Raw genomic sequence first — 21,048 nt, 5'->3', positions numbered from 1 at the left:
ACCTTTTTTTAAAAAGAGCAATTTAAGACTATGAGGCAGGCAAGATTCGCAAAGGAGTTTTCCCTTACCTTATCAAAAATGCTAACATATTTACGTATGTAAATGTCTTAAGTGACTTCTTAAGTAATTTGCCTCTGTAGTCTTAGAAGCGGCATTGCTAAAATAAACTATGGTGCTTATCACATTTCAAATTTTGTATTGACACCTGAATATCAGAAAATTTTATCATTGAAATTTAATTTTAATACCATATATGCATACATCAGTATTTAGAAGATTGCTATAAAACCTTGCATCTTCCTATATATATAAAAAATACATATAAACATGTTTATGACAAAGTTTTTTGTATTTTTTTGCTTTTTGTTTTTTGAGACAGAGTCTTGCTCTGTCACCCAGGCTGGAGTGCAGTGGCACGATCTTGGCTCACTGCAACCTCCACCTCCCGAGTTCAAGCGATTTTCCTGCCTCAGCCTCCTGAGTAGCTGGGATTTCAGGTTTGTGCCACCATACCTGGCTAATTTTTGTATTTTTAGTAGAGACAGGCTTTCACCGTATTGGTCAGGCTGATCTCGAACTCCTGACCTCATGATCTGCCCACCTCGGCCTCCCAAAGTGCTGGGATTACAAGCGTAAGCCACTGTGCCTGGCCTTATGACAAAGTTTTAACCAAAAAAAATGACTAGTATTGGAGAACCAAACTGTTACAGATTTTTTTCATTTATCAATTTTATTCCAGACAATATAAAAGAAATAAGAACTCTGTCAGTATTTTAAAAAAAAAAAAAAACTTTATTTCATGCCATTATTTCCTTTCAATCTGCTAGCTAAAAACATGTCCATATCAAGCTTTGTTTCCTGATCCTTATTATAGTCTCCATAAAAATCATTAGAAATATACTGTCTCAAAAAGAGAAGCTGATTCCTCTTCTGCCCAAATTGTTAGTTTTCTGATTGACTTTGAAAACCAAAACTTTACTCTCTTTGAGGGAAAATAATCTATTTTTCTAGAGAATTTCAATCTGTCAGTCACTCTGATAGACGCATAGCTCCTACTGTATTATTTTTTGCTTCAGCTAACATATGTTAAAACAAAATCATTTTTAAAGCTAAAGGCAAGCCAATATTCTGATTCGCTTCAAAAGTTCTTTAGTTAACCAACGACTGCCAAGTTTCCCCAATGTAAAACATGTTCTTGACTCATTTTCTTCAAGTATCAAAGTGTGTGATCTGCCCCAGAATAAGAGCTGCATCCAAATATGTCTTAGCAAAAAAGTTACAGTTGCTAAATTTGTAACTCATATATTTTTAGTTTTAAATCTCACAGAAAGAAACTTTAGCTCTAAGACATGAAATGACTAAGAAAGGAAAAAAAAAGTTCAGGAAGTCTTCACTGTTCCTTATTTGTAGTCAATGATCCATTTGTGTGATGGCCAAAAGTGTTGTTACAACGAATTACTATAAGCAGACAGAGGCTACAGTTTTCACTGATATTTCCTCTTAGGGCCTAGAGAATTCAGTGTCCTCGGTTAAAAGTATAGATTGGGTTTAGGTAGTCGGGATATTTTTCAGCAATTCTTTTTCAAAGAAATACTTGTATGAAAAATTGTTTTGGTCTATGCTGAAACAACACATTGTGCACAGTAACTGAAAGTTTTATGTAAGTCAGTCAGCCAAAAGAACCCAGACATCTGAAAACGTGCCATATTCACTAAATTGCTACTCCAAAGGAAGAAACTTGATTAAAATGTTAAATAAGTCAGTGGAATAAAATCAGGGAGCTAGTTGCTCGCCTGCCTGCTTTCCCCTCTTTTCCCCTTCCTTCCCTCCCTCCCTCCCTCCTTTCCTTCCTTCCTTCCTTTTTTCTTCCTTTCTCCCTCCCTCTCTCTCTTCTCCCACCTCTTCTTTTCTTTTTCTTTTTTAATCCAGATATTTTTAGCCTGGAGCATGTTTGTCTCATGTTTTTACAACTCATCTACATTAAACCACATTTCTGTCAACCAGAATAGTTATAGCATACCAATTATTTAAATAATCAGAACCCTCGGGTAAAAGTGTTTCGGGTGCCAAAAAACAGCAATTCTCTTCAGCATGCCGAGAAATTGTTTCTTCCAAGAGTTTAGAATTGGAATTTCCTCTGAAACACAGACAAATGCACGTGGACGTCAAGCTAGAATTTCTTCTCTGTACTCTAGAAATGGACATTCTGAGACAGCATTGCCACGACCTTCCAAGTAGCTAGAGCTGAGCCAACGCTGTAGGGAGGCCTAGAGGAAAAGGCAGACATATTAGACTTCTGGTTCTCAGAAATTAGCTGCTCATTAGAGTCACCTGGGGACTTTTTTTTTTTTTTTTTTTTTTGAGATGGAGTCTCGCTCTATTCCCCAGGCTGGAGTGCAGTGGCACGATCTTGGCTCACTGCAACCTCTGCCTCCCGGGTTCACATCGTTCTCCTGCCTCAGCTTCTCGAGTAGCTGGGACTACAGGCGCCAGCCACCACACCCGGCTAACATTTTGTATTTTCAGTAGGGACGGGGTTTCACCGTGTTAGCCAGGATGGTCTCGATCTCCTGACCTCGTGATCCGCCCACCTCGTCCTCCCAAAGTGCTGGGATTACAGGCGTGAGCCACCGCACCTGGCCACCTGGGGACTTTTAAGAAACAATTCTGATGGCTGGGTCTCACCTGCAGAGGTTCTATCATTAGCCTGGGATATGGCTTGGGTCTCAGTATTTTTAAAAATCAGCAAAGCTTGAGGATCATTGTTTTAAAGCATGCAAATTTCAAATTTAGGCCTTAGACAGATTATGATAAAAGAAATTGCCCTTTAGCCTGGCACGGTGGTTCACACCTTTAATCCCAACACTTCGGGAGGCTGAAGCAGGAGGATCCCTTAAGGTCAGGAGTTTGAGACCAGCCTGGCCAACATAGTGAGACCCCTGTTTCTACAAAAAGAAAATTTTATTTTATTTTATTTTTGGAGACAGAGTCTTGCTCTGTCACCCAGGCTGGAGTGCAGTGGCGTGATCTCGGCTCACTGCAAGCTCTGCCTCCTGGGTTCACGCCATTCTCCTGCCTCAGACTCCCAAGTAGCTGGGACTGCAGGCACCCGCCACCATGCCCGGCTAATTTTTGTATTTTCAGTAGAGACGGGGTTTCACCGTGTTAGCCAGGATGGTCTTGAGCTCCTGACCTCATGATCCACCCGCCTTGGACTCCCCCAAAAATTTTTTTTTAAATTGCTAGTCATGGTAGTTGTTCACCTGTAGTCTTAGCGCCTCAGAAGGCTGAGGCTGGAGAATTGCCTAAGCCCAGTAATTTAAGGCTGCAATGAGCTATGATTGTGCCACCACACTCCAGCCTGGTTGATAGTGTAAGGTCCTGTCTAGAAAAATAACAACAACAACAACAACACCTCATCTGAGCTGAAAAATTAATTGAAAAAAGGGAAGAGTTCTTCTTGATGTTCCTGATTATTCTGTTGTCATTTAAAACAATTGACTAGCCATTTATTTATTTCATGATTTATTTTTGTGTGTGTGTGATGCAGTTTCACTCTTCTTGTCCAGGCTGGAGTGCAATGGCACAATCTCGGCTCACTGTAACCTCTGCCTCCTGGGTTGAAGTGATTCTCCACCCTCAGTGTCACAAGTAGCTGGGATTACAGGTGTGTGCCACCACACCCAGCTAATTTTGTATTTTTAGTAGAGATGGAGTTTCTCCATGTTGGTCAGGCTGGTCTCTAATGCCTGACTTCAGGTGATCCGCCTGCCTCCGCCTCCCAAAGTTCTGGGATTACAGGTGTCAGTCACTGCATCCCGTGTATTTCGTGATGATCTGTAATCACTTTTTTTCTGCCTTTTGGATGGTAGACATCAGAAACTTTACATCCGATCAACACCAAACAGGTGTGGGAATAAATGTCATGCTGTTTCTTTGCCTCTTAGGCCTGCTACCGAAGAGGAGTGGAAAACTCAGTTTTCTGGTTTGAGTCTAGTGAGATGGCCCATTCAAAGAGAGTAGCCCATACACAGGACCAGCGATTGTGGCCAGGCAGGAATGTGGGCCCAGAGTCTTCAGATCTTCCCATTTTTTCAAGAGAAACCAGAAATCATCATCTTTATGTGAAATTTCCAGTTTCTTAATGTTGGCAAGTAATTAAATTGTGGGTAATCAAAACACATCTGCCAACCAAATGGAAGCTGCCACTCTGCAACTTCTGGCCTAGAAGGCACTTCATCTTATCTTCACTCAGCTAATGACTACTCAGCTTTCAACACTCAGTTCTGGAGACAGTTCCTTTGAAAAAACTTCCCTGGCCACCCCTCCTCGACACTACCCCTTTACCCCCAGCCTGCTGCTCCAACTCTGAGCACTCAAGTATATCTCCTAAGCTTACTTCCCTCCAGTGTGATGTGTGTCTGTCTCCCCTAAGAGACTGCCTGATACTGGAGGGCTGAGATGGTGTCTTAGCACATTTATTTTTGGAATGTATGTCAGTTCCAAACTGGATACTAACTCAGCAAACAAATGTTCATTAAATACTTACTATGGGCTGAGCACGGTGGCTCACACCTGTAATCCCAGGACTTTGGGAGGCCGAGGTGGGCAGATCACCTGAGGTCAGGAGTTTGAGACCAGACTGACCAACATGGAGATATCCCATCTCTAATAAAAATACAAAATTAGCCAAGCTTGGTGGCGCACACCTGCGATCCCAGCTACTCGGGAGGCTGAGGTAAGAGAATTGCTTGAACCCGGGAGGCGGAGGTTGTGGTGAGCCAAGATCGCAGCATTGCACTCCAGCCTGGGCAACAAGAGCAAGACTCTGTCTCAATAAATAAATAAATAAATTCTTACTATGTGTATATATAAAAATTCAACAGCACTTTGGGAGGCTGAGGTGGGTGGATCACCTGAGGTCAGGAGTTTGAGACCAGCCTAGTCAATGTGATGAAACCCCATCTCTACTAAAAATAGAAAAAGCCTGGTGCGGTGGCTCATGCCTGTAATCTCAGCACTTTGGGAGGCCGAGGCAGGCGGATCACCTGAGGTCAGGAGTTTGAGACCAGCCTGGCCAACATGGTGAAACCCTGTCTTTACTAAAAGTACAAAAAATTAGCTGGGCGTCATGGCGGGCACTTGTAATCCCAGCTAATCGGGAAGCTGAGGCAGGAGAATCACTTGAACCTGGGAGGCAGAGGTTGCAATGAGCCAGGATCATGCCATTGCACTCCAGCTTGGGCGACAAGAGTGAGACTCCGTCTCAAAAAAAAAAAAAAAAAAAAAAATTAGCTGGGTGTGGTGGTGGGCATCTGTAATCCCAGCTACTTGGGAGGCTGAGGCAAGAGAATTGCTTGAACCTGGGAGGCAGAGGTTGCAGTGAGCCAAGACCGCACCATTGCACTCCAGCCTGGGCAACAAGAGCAAAACTCTGTCTCCAAAAAAAGAAAAAAATTTCAACAAATTCAAACTGTGGCCTGTTAGGAACATAAATTAAGAACGTAAACACTAGGAAAAAGTTTTCCATCTCCAAATAGATGCCATTATCTTTGCACATTGTATCTCCTCCCAGATTTAATTCACTTATGAGCATCATCAGAATGTCTCCATAAGAGGGCCAGGCCGGGCGCGGTGGCTCACGCCTGTAACCCCAGCATTTTGGGAGGCCGAGGCGGGTGGATCACGAGGTCCACCTGGGAGGCGGAGGTTGCAGTGAGCTGAGATCGGGCCACTGCACTACAGCCTGGCGACAGAGCAAGACTCCGTCTCAAAAAAAAAAAAAAGAATGTCTCCATAAGAGGATCGTTATTCCTCAAAGAGAATCAAGTAACTTGCAGAAGGTCACATAGGTGGCACCTTGAACCCAGGTTGGCTTCAAAGGCCACTCTCTCAACTAAGCTTATCTTTGATCATTTTATATTTAACTGGGAATAATAATATTAATAGAACCTGCCTTAAAGGGTTGTTGTAAGGATTAATTATGCCAACATCTCTACACCGTGCTGGGTCATTACTATTACCCATGACTTAACATAGTACCTCTAAAGAACCCAGTGTATTACCATCTTTCAAATGAGGGTCCAAGGTCAACCATCAAGGTCACTCTGCTAGGAGGTTGCAGAGCTGAGATTTAAACACGAATCTGCCACCAAGTCCATCACTTTGCCAGTTACACTAGAGAAAAATCAACCCAGTCCCCCTAAATGTTTGCCAAACTGCCAATGCTTAAAACTCACTCCCACACATTAGGCTTTTACTACTCGCCTTAACCGGTATCCAAATACAAATAAATTCCTTTTATCTTTATATTAATAAAAATAAAAGCTAACGTTATTGAGTTCTGTGTTCTCAACCTTCTACTAAGCATGTGCCTTTCATTATCTTCTTTAATCTCTTTGAGGCATGCATTATTATTTTCAGATGAGGAAATTAAGACCCAGAAGTTTAAGTAACTTGCCCAAAGACACAAAGTAGTGTTTAAGCCTAGACTCTGACTCCAAAGCCAATAAGGGTTCTTAACCTCTCGGGCAGCCATTGAGATTTCCCAGACCACTACAATGTCATTAAAACTAATGATAATCACATTACAAACCAACTTACTAACTCTTTATTGTATTACCATCAACTCATAAAAGAAAGAACATGCTAACACAAAAACTGTTGAGAGGCCATAATCTCAGAGTAAAATAATTAAATACATTTTATGAAAAGTTTCAGACTCTTTAACTTTTCCATATGTACTGGTGGAAGCTTTGTCTTCACCACTGCCTCTCTGCTACTGTCTTTTTCTTGTCCTTTCCTGCTTAGTCACTGCCAGTGCCACCACTCCACCATTTCTTCTCCTTAACATTCTATTTATTCTTTCATTTAGAGCTGGGATAATTGCCCCACAATTAGCACTGGAATCATTTGGCCTGGGAGAAGAAAGCCCTGGGAGAGAAAGTGGGAGTGGTCCAACCTAGGCAATGGGGAAAAGGCTCGGTAGCCAAGGACAGGGGTGGCTGTCCATGCTGCATGCACAGTCAGAAAGGGAGGTGCTGGCTGGGCGCAGTGGCTCACGCCTATAATCCCAGCACTTTGGCAGGCCAAGGCAGGCAGATCAACTGAGGTCAGCAGTTCGAAATCAGCCTGGCCAACATGGTGAAACCCTGTCTCTACTAAAAATCAGCTGGGCATAGTAGCAGATGCCTGTAATCCCAGCTACAGCTACTTGGGAGGCTGAGGCGGGAGAATCGCTTGAACCCAGAAGCAGAGGTTGCAGTGAGCTGAGATCACACCATTGCACTCCAGCCTGGGCGACAAGAACGAGACTCCATTTAAAAAAAAAAAAAAAAAAAAAAAAAAAAAAGAGATGCCATGGAGCACTGTGGTATGTGATGCAGAGTTTAGGAAAAAGAAGGATGAAAAAGGACAGGCAAAAGGACAAAGTGCTTCTCTAACTCTACCTTCTTAACACTCAGACAGAGAGAAGAAGTAGGCCGATGGCAAGAAGAAGTCATGTTGACAAAGCAAAGGATGTTTTCATTGTACTGACAACTCTCCACAGGTACCACTCAGGTAGAAAGTATGACCTAGGATCCAAATTCAGTCTATCTGACTGCAAAGTCTGGGCATGTTTCCCCATGCCAAAACAGACATGCCCAAAGTGAAAAGGATAAGAAATGTTAAGGCCAGAATTAGAACCCAGGACCTTTGACTTCTTATCACTCTGTTTCCATGATACAAACTTTAATTCCCACAGCTGAGTCAGGCCACACTTCAAAACAATGCTAGATTTAGTATCAGCAATTGTATCCCTGATGACTCCTCATTTTGCCTGATCAAGAGCATAGGTGATCAAGAAGGAAAAGGCAAGAGAAAGAAAAATGTGGAAAAGAAGAAAGTTGGAGGCCCAAAGAATGTTCTAAGATGAGGAGACTGACAAATTCCCTCGCCAATTGTCTCCAGAACATAACACGCTGTGGTATTCACACCGTATATGACACTGTGCTAACCACCATCACAGTCATTTTAAACAGTTTGCATTTTGAACAGTGTGCTTTTGAGACTCTTAGTAAATGCAACCATTCCCTTATTCCTTGAGATTAATAAACTTATTTATGATGAACCTCATTCTCAATGGGAGACATACCTGACAGATCTAATTATCTATAAAAAGAAGGCAGTACACAATTGCTTAAAGAATAAATAACTCTTTAGTGAAGAGCAGAAGCAAAGCATGAGGAGGAACAGGTCCCAGTAGCCCTGGTTGGAAAACACAATTTGCCAAAATCTCAAAAATGGGTAGTCGTGCTTTGTGCAACTAATACATAGAAGGATATTTAACCTGGAGTACCTCCTTTAGTGAGTTTTTCTACTAGCACATTAGCAAGACAGGTGTTTGGTGGGTCTTTTTGGAGGGGAGTGGACAAATGTAGAGAAAAAGAAAAGCTAAAAAAGGAAGTCTAAACCTGCATTCTCTTGTATCAGGAAATGTTCATGTATTTTACGCCCAATCTGTGTTGACCCTATTTGGCTTGTAGTCAATGCAAGCGGCATCTGACCTGCGGAAGTTAATTCTACAGAGCAATGGAATTGAGTTAGCAAGGCTTCGTCCTATTACCTTCTGATAAAAAATTAATTCTTTTTTTTCTCTCTCTCACAGTGAGTCCCTGACACTTCTAACTATTTGTGTTGCTAGTGAAAATAAATGGATTCAAAATTCAACTAACTACTTTTCCTGAAACTCTTTAGTGGGTTTAAGGGCATTTTATTTCTTTTCACTGAACATTTTATTTTCCCTACTAACTGAAATAATAAAATGTATACATGGGGACATGGGCAGGAGTTGACGTGGGTTTTTTTTTTCTTTTTTTTTTTTTTGAGACGGAGTCTCACTCTGTTGCCCAGGCTGAAGTGCAGTGGTGTGATCTCGGCTCACTGCAAGCTCCGCCACCCGGGTTCACGCCATTCTCCTGCCTCAGCCTCCCGAGTAGCTGGGACTACAGGCGCCCGCCACCACGCCCAGCTAATTTTATTTATTTATTTATTTATTTTGTATTTTTAGTAGAGACGGGGTTTCACCGTGTTAGCCAGGATGGTCTCGATCTCCTAACCTTGTGATCCGCCTGCCTCGTCGTCCCAAAGTTCTGGGATTCCAGGTGTGAGCCACCATGCCCGGCGTATTTTTATTTTTATTTTTTAGCTCATCAGCTATTGTTAGCATTAGTGTATTTTATGTGTGGCCCAAGACTATTCTTCTTCCATTGTGGCCCAGGGAAGCCAAAATATTGGACACCTCTGTCTTAGATACAAGTAAACAACCAAGGCTGAAAAAAAAAAAAGGCCTTTAACATTAAAACAGTAAGTGAATCAAATGAATAGAAGAAAGCAACTTGAGTGAAACAAAGATTATACAATAAAAATAAAAACCCAAAATATTTGAATACCATCAGGTAAAATATTGCAGTTATGAAACAAGGACAAAATATTATTTTTAATGAACATTTAGAAAACAAAAAGGAATTATTGGAAATTAAAAAATATGAAAAAGTCAATAGAAGACTGGACAATAAAACTAGTCCTGAAAGTAAAGCAAAAAGACAAAGAGTTAGAAAATAGAAAAGCAAAGGTAAAATTAAAAGACAACCCTGAAGATATGATAGCCAAAGAACAGGAGTTCCAAAAACTAAATAAATATAAATAAAATAGAAACTTACAAGGAAATAATTTTAAAATTATACCTAGTCCAGAGGATATGAGTTTTCAGATTCAAAAGGATTTACTGGGTATCCAACAAAAAGGATGAAAACAAACCCAGACTAAGGCATATCATAGAAAAATATAATATCATGGAGATGAAAAGGTCTTACAAGCTTCCAGAGAAAGAAAAAAAAGTCACAACAAAAGATATCCAGACTTTTTAATAACAACACTGGAAGTTAGAAAGCAAAAGAATAATGTCCTCAAAATTCTAAAGGAAAATGATTACTAACACAGAACTTTATATCTAACAAAACTTTTAACATGTATGATGGTAGGGAAAAAAAAAAAAGACATTTTGGGAATTACAAGTTTTCAAAACATTTACTTGTCTTCTTCCCTTTCTCAGAAAGCTATTAGAATGTTGTCAGTAAACCAGAAAGAGGAAGCAATGGATACAGGAAGCAGAATTCACAGAGACTGTTAAAGGGAAATTCCAGAGCGATAGTGAAGGGAATCTCTGAGAGCAGCTAGTCCAAGGTGGGACACATCATAAAGCTCCAGGAGCGAATCTTCAGGGAGATAAAATTGGGAGACTATGTGATGTGTCTGAACATCCTAAGAGAATACAAATACCAAAGAGCACACATTGAACTAATGATTAAAATAAAACCCAGAAAAGAAAAACAAAGCAAAAGGAAAAAATAAAATAATTATCAGGGAAACAAAAGTTGTATAAGAAAGAAAAAGCAATGTCATGGTTTACAGTATGACTCAGCTGTGAAGAATCATTGTGATGTAAACCCTAATGCTGACCAGGCAAAAATTATGACATAAGAATGTTGGAAGGAGAGGGGGACAGGGAGTGTGGTATGGACAGGGGTGTGGGAGAGGCAGGGAGAAAGAGAATTAACCTCCTCTTCTGCAGTGGGAAGTTATTTTTTGGCACCTAAAACTGAAAAATGAAGAAGTTAGCAATATAAACATGTTATATAGAAACATAAAAGCAAACATGAAAAGCACACACAGATACATGACAGCAATTGCCTCTGGAGAGGGGGATGCAGGAGACAGGGAGGTAGAGAATCACTGCTTTTCCTCATCAACCTTGTGGAACCTTATTTTATTTTTTGAGACCGCCGCTCTGTCGCCCAGGCTGGAGTGCAGTGGCGCCATCTCAGCTCACTGCAACCTCCGCCTCCCGGATTCAAGCAATTCTCCGCCTCAGCCTCTGGGATTACAGGTGCCCGCCACCATGCGTAGCTAATTTTTATATTTTTGGTAGTGATGGGGTTTCACCATCTTGACTAGGCTGGTCTCCAACTCCTGATCTCGTGATCCACCCGCCTCAGCCTCCCAAAGTGCTGGGATTACAGGCATGAGACACCGCACCCGACCCCTTTTTGTACTTTAAACTGCAGCCATATATTACTTTGATGCAAATATAAAAAAAAAAATCTAAAAAGTTTAAAAAGGAGTGAGTGGCTGGCTTTTGGAGCTCTACATATTTAGGTTAGAATCTCACTGCAGCAGTAACCTGGATCGGACCTTGTGTAACTTCCTTAACCTCTCGGAGCCTGTTTGTTTCCATCTGTTAAATTGGGACAATGGCAGTTGTGAGGATTAAATGAGGTTTAATGTGTAAGGCCTTTTGCCAATATTGGACAATTAATGTCAGTTTCCATTTCAGATGGCCAAGGCTTACTTGGCCATTGTGGGAGCCTACAAGCCAAAGTGTTTCTGCTGTTGCAGCAGAGTTCTAATTACACCAATTGCCCAATTGTTTGAGGTGGGAGGCTTTAGATCAATGCTTCTCAATCTTGAACAAGGTATAGACTCCTTTTAAAGGAGAAACAACAACAAAAAACCCCACCAGACTCTTAGGGGTCTAATGTTGACTTAGACAATTTTTATTATAATGTTATTTAATTATTTATTAATTTCTTAAATACATAGAACTTGGAAAAGGCTAAATTAATAAATACAGTCAAAATAAATATAAATGCAAAACAAATAACAAGACCAGTAAAATTCAACTGAACACTAATTTAATGTGACAGTTGGTAACATTTCGCTGAAACCAAATTACAGCTCTTCAGGAGTGCATGCTATAGCACGTTCTCATGGGTCTCTGTGCCCAGGTTACTTGGTGCTGGTTGATGACCCAATTTCTCACTGATTTTCTGTAAAGCCTTCTTTCACAGATAGCTGCATATCTCCTTGGCCTTTGCATGGTTCTAGCATGTCTCTTACATGTCAGATCTACCAATAATCTTTTCTTGTTAGTCCAATAAAATGAAATAACACAACTTGGCACTAACTCAATCAGAAACAGAAACTCAGGCTCAAAAATTGAGAAGAATCCCAAATTAAAAATCTTTATATAGGAAATAAGAGAATCCCTTTTTTAAATATTATAAATAAATTATATTTAATGAAAGAGCTGTATTTTCTAAAACAAAATATATAGTGAGAAGAATGGCATTGTTCTGCATTTTTTCAAATATCTCTAATGTCTGGTATAATAGCTGGATTCTCATATTTGCTTTTGTATTTAATTTGTTGTTCTATGTTGTGGCTAAGTATATGGAGAAAATCCATTCTTACACAGATGCATATTTGGAAAAAAAAATAAGGAACAGGTTATTCAAACTTAAGTATTAGGCATATCTGTTGCCAGTGATATAATCCACGCTTTTTTGTTTTTGTTTTTGTTTTTGTTTTTGTTTTTGTTTTTCAGACGGAGTCTCACTCTGTCACCCAGGCTGGAGGGCAGTGGCGTGATCTCGGCTCACTCCAAGTTCCGCCTCCCAGGTTCACGCCATTCTTCTACCTCAGCCTCCCAAGTAGCTGGGACTACAGGTGCCCACCACCACACCTGGCTGATTTTTTGTATTTTTAGTAGAGACGGGGTTTCACCATGTTAGCCAGGATGGTCTTGATCTCCTGACCTTGTGATCCGCCCGCCGCGGCCTCGGAAAGTGCTGGGATTACAGGCGTGAGCCACCGCGCCAGGCCTAATCTACGCTTTTAAGTGAAAAGTAGAATGCTAGAGATGTTTATCTGCTGTGATGAGACTGATAGATTCACAATACTTAATGATTTTTTCAAGAGATCAGTGGTGATACTGATGTACGTGATTTTTTTATATTAGGTCAATGATGAAAAGATCATCAGAAATCATTGAACCCACATTTTCTTTTTTGTTATTATTATTATACTTTAAGTTTTAGAGTACACGTGCACAAGGTGCAGGTTTGTTACATATGTATACATGTGCCGTGTTGGTGTGCTGCACCCATTAACTCGTCATTTAGCATTAGGTATATCTCCTAATGCCATCCCTCCCCCCTCCCCCCACCCCACAACAGTCCCCGGTGTGTGATGTTCCCCTTCCTGTGTCCATGTGTTCTCTTTATTCAATTCCTACCTATGAGTGAGAACATGTGTACCCACATTTTCTAAACTAAGAATATATAATGTACAAAATCATGTATGGGTAGACTCATTCAACATGCAAGACAGGCCATCGAATTTTGATATTACAGTATGTGAAAAGTTCATTAAAATAATTTGCAGTGCTGTTTTGCAACTAACCTTTAAGAAGCAATTACATGTTGAGTTTTGACACATGTACTTATATTTCAAGAAAGAAATCCACAGTTACCTTAAAAGAGAATCCCTTAATGAAACTTTCTGGAGGTTAACTAAGCCCTCCTGGGGAGCCATAACCAAGAGTCAAGAGCGAGGCCTGGGACAGGGCGTGGTGGCTCACGCCTGTAATCCCAGCACTTTGGGAGGCCGAGGCAGAGGTTGCAGTGAGCCGAGATTGTGCCATTGCACTCCAGCCTGGGTGACAGAGCAAGACACTGTCTCCAAAAAAAAAAAAAAAAAAAAAAAAACAGTGAGGCCTTTCCAGTCAGCAGATGCCATTCTTGCTTTCCTTTTCTCTCCCCGTCCCTTCCAAATGTGAAGACACATGTCCAGTCAAAATTACTAGTTTCATTCTGCTTTTGACCATACCCATGGGACATCTAATGATGATTTCCTTCTTTCTACACACAATCATTCCTCTTTTTATTGTATTGGTTGTGATGGGTCCTTTGTTTGCTTTATTTGTTTTTAAAAATTTTGCCTTCTTTTTCAAAATATATATTAAGATATTTTGGCTGGGCACAGTAATCCCAGCACTTTTGGGAGGTTTTTTAGTATATATGCTGCCGAAGCGAGAACTATTCAAGGTTTTTTAAGCCTCTCCTAGGAAGAGGTAGTGTCGTGAAAAGAATAAAAGGAGCCAGGCTCGATGGCTCATGCCTGTAATCCTAGCTCTTTGGGAGGCCAAGACAAGCAGATTCTCAAGCTCAGTAGTTTGAGACCAGCCAGGGCAACATGGCAAAACCCTGTCTCTACAAAAAATAAAAATAAATAAATAGATAAATATTAGCCAAAAGTAAAAAAATTTAAAAAGTATAGTATATTAAACTTCCCCAACCCAACTTCAGCTCTTCCCCTGTAACCCAGGCTGCTAGTCTGGGAGCATAGCCTCAGACATGGCAGGCTGTTTTCTGGCAACACACATCCAACCACACATGTACCATGTACCAAAGCCCAGGGAGTGAAATGTCCCTCACGGTCCAGGTTTTCTCTTTTCTGCAACCACAGTTATCCACAGAAGTCATGAAAGTTCAGGCAATCATGGTCATTTCCGTGACTCCAGGTGACTTTAATGACTGAAAGGAAAGTAAAAGAAGTTGCCTCTGCTCATACCCAAATACCTCCAGCTATATATACATGTTTTCAACAAATATTTATTAAACAACTACTATGTGAGATTCCACGTTTTCTATTAGGTGATACAAGGGATACAAAGTTGAAGAACACGTATGTCCTACTTAGAAAAGTACACAATCTAGAGGAGGGGGTGGACACAGAAACAAATAACTGCAAAGATTGATATGCGGTGTGCTATGGGAACATAGAGGAAGGAGCAACTCCAGCTTGCCTGGACTGACTCTGAATTGGTCTTCTGGCTGAGTTAGAGTTTCTCAGCTTAATAAAAGGTGAATAGGAAAAGGAGTCCAGGCAGGAGATAGAGCACAGAAATATTAAAAAAAAAAAAAAAAAAAAAAAAACTTAGTTCATGCAAGGAAAAGTAAGTAGGTCTGGGGTTACATAATGTATAGTAGATAAAAATAAACCAGAAAAAACATGGGACAGATGTTTAAGTTTGACTTTTTCCCCATAGTTTCAATCTGATGTATGTGTGTGTAGGTGTATATACAAATATATGACAATATTTATGTAAACAAAGCACTGTTCCAGATATTGCAAATCTAGAAATACTTTTTTGCAGTGTCTCTCAGAAGGAAAACTTGGACATGACATATAAAGCAAGTAATAACTCATGGAAAGCAAGTCTACAGAGAACCACAATAACATTGACCAAGTATTTGGTATGATTTTTCAATGAGTAAAATCTAGAATAGTTAGGCAAATGGACAACCTGCATGTCCTTCAAACAATTCTTCATAAATAACATTTTTTTTTTTTTTTGAGACAGAGTCTTGCTCTGTCACCCAGGCTGGAGTGCAAGGGCGCGATCTTGGCTCACTGCAAGCTCTGCCTCCCGGGTTCACGCCATTCTCCTGCCTCAGCCTCCCGAGTAGCTGGGACTGTAGGTGCCCGCCACCACGCCCGGCTAATTTTTTGTATTTTTAGTAGAGACGGGGTTTCACCATGTTAGCCAGGATGGTCTCAATCTCCTGACCTCGTGATTTGCCCGCCTCGGCCTCCCAAAGTGCTGGGATTACAGGCATGAGCCATCACACCCAGCCTCATAAATAACATTTCTATCAAACAAGAGTTTGATAAGAATTAAGCAATAGATAGTTGAGTTTATAATCTTTGCAGATACTTTAAAGTTGATTCTAATGGCAGTTGGTATTCATTGGAGAGTTGTAATAATGAGCTGATATAATTATATATAATTCACATGTGCGAATTTTAGGAAGGAGTGGAAGGAAGAGCAGGAAGACCCATGCAGGGGTTTATTACATTGTCTGAAACGAAGAAAAAAAATAGGCTGGACGCAGTGGCTCATGCCTGTAATCCCAACACTTTGGGAGGTCAAGGCAGGCAGATCACGAGGTCAGGAGTTCAAGACCAGCCTGGCCAACATAGTGAAACCCCATCTCTACTAAAAATACCAAAATTAGCTGGGTGTGGTGGCATGTGCCTGTAGTCCCAGCTACTTGGGAAGCTGAGGCAGGAGAATCACTTGAACCCGGGAGGCAGAAGTTGCAGTGAGCCAAGACCATGCCGTTGCACTCCAGCCTGGGTGACAGAGTGAGACTCCATCTAAAAAAAAAAAAAAAAAAAAAAAAAAAAATTTAAAAATTTAAAAAAGAAAAAAGACAGAATTGAATTAGGTAGTGACAATACATGCAGGAGTCATTAAGTAGTAGAATTGCTCAAGTTTGCCATCAATTAGTGCTGGGGAGTGAGAAGTAAGAAGAGTCTTAGAAGCCTCTTAGATTTCTGGCATGAATTTCTGGGTGAGTTTTAATTCCCTTAACTAGAATAATAAAGACTAGATTGGGAAAGGCAGGGTGTAATTATGAGTTCTGGTAAAACTTGATGTTAGGAAGTGATGAAAGAGTGGACATGATTTATCTTTTTAATATAAGAAGAACAAATGTTGATGAGACAGTGATGGTCCCACACATTGGCACATCCCCATCAGGAGGCAATTTTTCAGTATTAATATAATAACAAATGCACACACCACATGACCAATCAATTCTATTTCTTGGCATTGACCTCAGATGTGCACTAGGAAGAATGTACAAGGATACGTATTGTAGCATTGTTTGTAATATAAAAAATTTAAACTACTTAAATTATCTTTAATATGGAAATAATTCAAAAAACCATGATAATGTTTCCAGACTTGCTGAATAATAAAAATCACCTAGGATATTGATAGAAAATAATTTCTCGGCCAGGCTCCGTGGCTCACGCCTGTAATCCCAGCACTTTGGGAGGCCAACGTGGGTGGATCACCTGGGATCAGGAGTTCGAAACCAGCCTGGCCAACATGGTGAAACCCCGTCTCTACTAAAAATACAAAAAAAAAAAAAAGTAGCCAAGCATGGTGGTGGGTGCCTGTAATCCCAGCTACTCGGGGGGCTGAGACGGGAGAATCACTTGAACCTGGGAGACGGAGGTTGCGGTGAGCTGAGATCATGCCACTGCACTCCAGCCTAGGTAACAGAGTTAGACTGCATCTCAAAAACAAACAAACAAACAAACACACAAAAAAAAAAAGAAAAAGAAAAGAATTTCTCCAACCCCCTTCCCAGTCCCATGAAACTAGACTCTCTTAGGGGTGAGAGCTGAATATTTATTTCTGGATGACTCTTACCGTTAGGAAACTTTCAGAAACAGTTAAGGAAAGTGTTTCCAAAACTATCTCCACAAATACTAGACAAGAATTTAAGACAATGCAGGTACATTTGTGTGAAGCAACTCAAAATGAGCCCCAAAATATATTGAGTGATCAACAGAGACTACAGATGAACCCACAGTATGATACCATTATGTAGCCACAGGCTCACACACAGAACAATGTATTTTAAGAGGTAAATATGGGCTTGGGTGTGGTGGTTTCAAAGGGAACTTCTGTTATGCCTATAAAATTTGATTTTTCAGCCACGCACAGCGGCTCACGCTTGTAATCCCAGCACTTTGGGTGGCTTAGACAGGCAGATCATGAGGTCAGGAGACTGAGACCATCCTGGCCAACATGGTGAAACTCCGTCTCTACCAAAAAAAAAAAAAAAAATTAGCTGGGTGTGGTGGCGCATGCCTGTAATCCTAGCTATTTAGGAGGCTGAGGCACGAGAATAGCTTGAACCCAAGAGGCGGAGGTTGCAGTGAGCCGAGATCATGCCACTGCACTCCAGCCTGGCGACAGAGTGAGACTCCGCCTCAAAAAATAAAAATAAAAATAAAGTTTGAGTTTTCTTTTTACAACCAAAATTTAGTTATGTATTAATTCTTTAATTAAAAGTAAATATTTATGTACTGCTGGTGTGGTTGAGGTGATGAAGGTAGGCTTTGCAAAATTTATGATTTGTCTCAGATCCCACATACACTCTGAGAAATGTCCTTGTTATATTGTATCTACTTATTTATCAAATATTTGACATTGTTCTCTACAAACAATGAAGCAGGTTCATTGCTTTGGAAAGGCAGGGCAAGAGAGGCAGTAAAGATGGGGAATAGGACCAAGAAATCCCCTGCCATTTCCATGTCTACCCATCTTTCAAGACCCAATTCAAATTCTGTCTCAAAGGGTCAGTTCCCACAACACGATCTCATCTCTTTGTCTTCTACACTCCCATGCCTCTTCCTTCATCTACTCACATATTTGTCTACGGGTCTCACCCCTCTTCCCACACTATCCCCCCTCCATTTCACTTTATATTTACCCAAATCCCAGCAGTGCCCGCATACACAGCTCGCAATACTAAGTGATTATTGAATGAAATGCTTCCAGCTATGCCTCTAAGGTCTGAGAATGGTCTTCTACTCTCCACTGTAATTACTGCTCAGTGGAAGTCACTTAGTCCTCTCTCCCCTTACATCCTCACCCCATCTCTCCCTCCTCTACACTGCTGTCTAAAACTCCTGCAATAAGAAACATGTGTTTTCATTACATAATTAAAACTAAGGCTCAATATCCAAACCCCCTGAGGACAGCCATAAAAAGTAAATGGTTGCATCTCATTCTTTTAGAGCCCACCATGGACAGGAGTGAAAGAAGAGAGAGTAACCAGTTCCCACATACCTTGGGTAAGGTGAAGAGCAGAGTTGGAGAATAGAAACTCTGTTGGCTCCTTGGGGAGGAAAAACAAGCATGGAAAAAGAGGCTTTTCTTCATAAGTGTGCCACATCAGTCACCCATCGCCACTTCTGCCTTTCATCTATTCCCTGGCAGCCATCCTAAGAAGAATAACTGTCTTGACATGAGACAGATTATTTCAAGGCCTTCTCCTTGAGGCCAATCTACCCATGAAGATGGGGAACAGCATTTCACAGTGTTGCCCTTCAATCCTCTCATGAGTGACTCATTCTGAGACCAAATTGAGGACACTCTCCAAGAAGCCATGCCAGGTCTCCAGCTGGTTTCAGACTAACAGCCACAAAGCAATCAACAGACCATTGTTTTTTATATAAACCGTATGCCCTGGAACTTCGTGTCTTATGCCACTTGTGCTAAGGTCTCTTTGCCTTAGCTCTCCCCACAGTCACATTTATTTTATTATTTATTTAAGTTATGCGTCAATCAGGGGGCTGGCACATAACATTTGGCACCTCACATTGGGTAGTTTGGAGAAAGTTCATAAAAGGAATATTTGTAAACAGCAAGAAGATGGTTCTATCCCTTGGTGCTGGTATTGGTGAGGCACATTTGCCACCTCTCTGTCAGAAGCTGCAAGGAGCGGGAGTGAGTCCCAATCCCAGGGAGTCAGAGCCATGTGGGAAGGGCTGCCTGACAGGTGCTGTCAAGAGAATATATATCCTAATTTCAGTCTCTCTCCTTTTGATTTCTTCCCTCTGTCTTCATTGGCCAAACCCTGCTGGAAGCCAAAGGCCAAAGAAGCTCATTGATGTTGTCTACAACAGGTCGTCCCTCTAGGTCACAAGCAGGTGGAGGTGAATGAACAGTGACTCTGAGAGGACAATGGAAGAGGTACAGGACAACTGCACTGTCTGTCTTTGGCTCAAAAACCACCACCAGTGGCATTTGTGTGTACAAAGCCATTTATAATCTGAAGCGCACTACCTTTCCACCCCATCTCCCACCATTCTCACCATGTGACAGTGCTATGCTCAAGACATAAGGCAGTGTCCCTGCCCAAGCCTCACACTTCCATACCTGTGTGCCTGCCTTGTGCTTCCTCCTCTGCCTGAACCATTCCTCTCCCTTTCCCTCTTGGAGAATTTCTACCCATCTTTCAAGATGAGAGTCAACCACTTCTCTTCGAAGACTTCCCTGATCTTATTCTCTTCATGTAGGCTTCATCAATTTTGCCTTTTTAATACTGAAACACAGCAAAAGTATGTGAGCACAAACTTTATTCCTGTACATGTTTTCCTGCTGCTATACTGAGCATTCCTCAAAGATGAAGACTTCATATCATTATTATTAGTAATGATCACCACTGTCATTTTCTGAGTACTATTATGTGCCGGACCTAGCTCCATTAATTTATTTTCTCAATTAATTCTATGAAGCACTTTGTTTTTATCCAAAGTAAATGCATGAAAACTGATTTTCAGAAAGATTGGTCAATTTGCACAAGGTCACTCAGCTAGTTAGCAGTGGAGCTAGGATTCAAACCTATGTCCATCCAACTCTCAAGTCCCTGAAAGTAACCACAGTGGACCCTGCCTCTCAGCTCCATGTCCCAAGAGATGGCCTCACTCTGGGTAATGCATAACTGGTGCCTGAGACATCTTTCTGAATAAACAACCAGAAGAATAATATGCTGACAAAAATCTGTTGACTATGCATATGTTGTTCTGGTATGGGTTGGTACGTGGCCTTGATTTTCCGTAGCCTTATCTTCAGGCTGATAGTTTATAGCCACATTCCATGATGCTGGTAAAACTAAACTTTGTCTTGACTGTGTTTGTTAAGTGGCTTCTCAGAAAAGACTCATCAGCAAACAGAATCCCTTAGAAGACTATGGTATTGTCCTTGATCCTAGAGCAGGGTTAGAAAATTTTCCCAAGGAATGGAAGAACAGTGTGGCAGGAGCGGCTAAGCAGTATGTCCTTGTGGGTTTACATACACAAACTGGGAGCTGAGAAAAAAGAGGAAGTAGATTTTTTAAATGAATCCTTTTATAACAATAACAGCCACCATAGATTGAAAGCTTATTGTGTGGCTAACTCTGTGCTTGGTGTTTTACATGCATTATTTCTAATTTTTTAGCAGCCCTGAAAAGTAGATCTTACTTATCTTTCTTATTCCCATTTTATAGAACAGGAAACTGAGGCTCAGTGAGCCTAAGTAACTTGTCCAAGGCCTCCCAAACACACATAATACCCGACTCCAAAGGCCATGCCTTAATTTCCATGGCTCTCCCTGATTCCTTGAAAGACGCAAGTTAAACACTATAAGCTATAACAGAACCAACATTATCATAAGGGAAATCCCTTATGAACCTTTGGAAATTCTATGGCAAGTCAAGGTAATTCTGATTATCAAATGCAATTGTAAAACTCAGTTTTAGAATCCTAAAATAACATTTGTTTTTACATAATTACCTCATTTAAACCTTCCTTTTACAT

The 21,048-nt window shown here is 40.9% G+C and overlaps 1 long non-coding RNA gene across 1 annotated transcript; it reads right to left on the bottom strand.

Annotated features, from left to right (window-relative positions):
• Positions 1-1,849: 1,849 nt before the first annotated feature.
• On the bottom strand, positions 1,850-18,974 carry LOC107970853 (uncharacterized). Its single transcript, XR_001713815.4, has 3 exons — positions 18,536-18,974; positions 14,287-14,414; positions 1,850-2,267 (listed from the first exon to the last, which is right to left on the bottom strand). It is a non-coding gene; the product is annotated as an uncharacterized LOC107970853 (long non-coding RNA).
• Positions 18,975-21,048: the final 2,074 nt, after the last annotated feature.

Source organism: Pan troglodytes, chromosome 2 (assembly GCF_028858775.2).
Source record: "Pan troglodytes isolate AG18354 chromosome 2, NHGRI_mPanTro3-v2.0_pri, whole genome shotgun sequence".
NCBI lineage: Eukaryota > Metazoa > Chordata > Mammalia > Primates > Hominidae > Pan > Pan troglodytes.
This window is presented reverse-complemented; position numbering and strand designations above follow the sequence as displayed.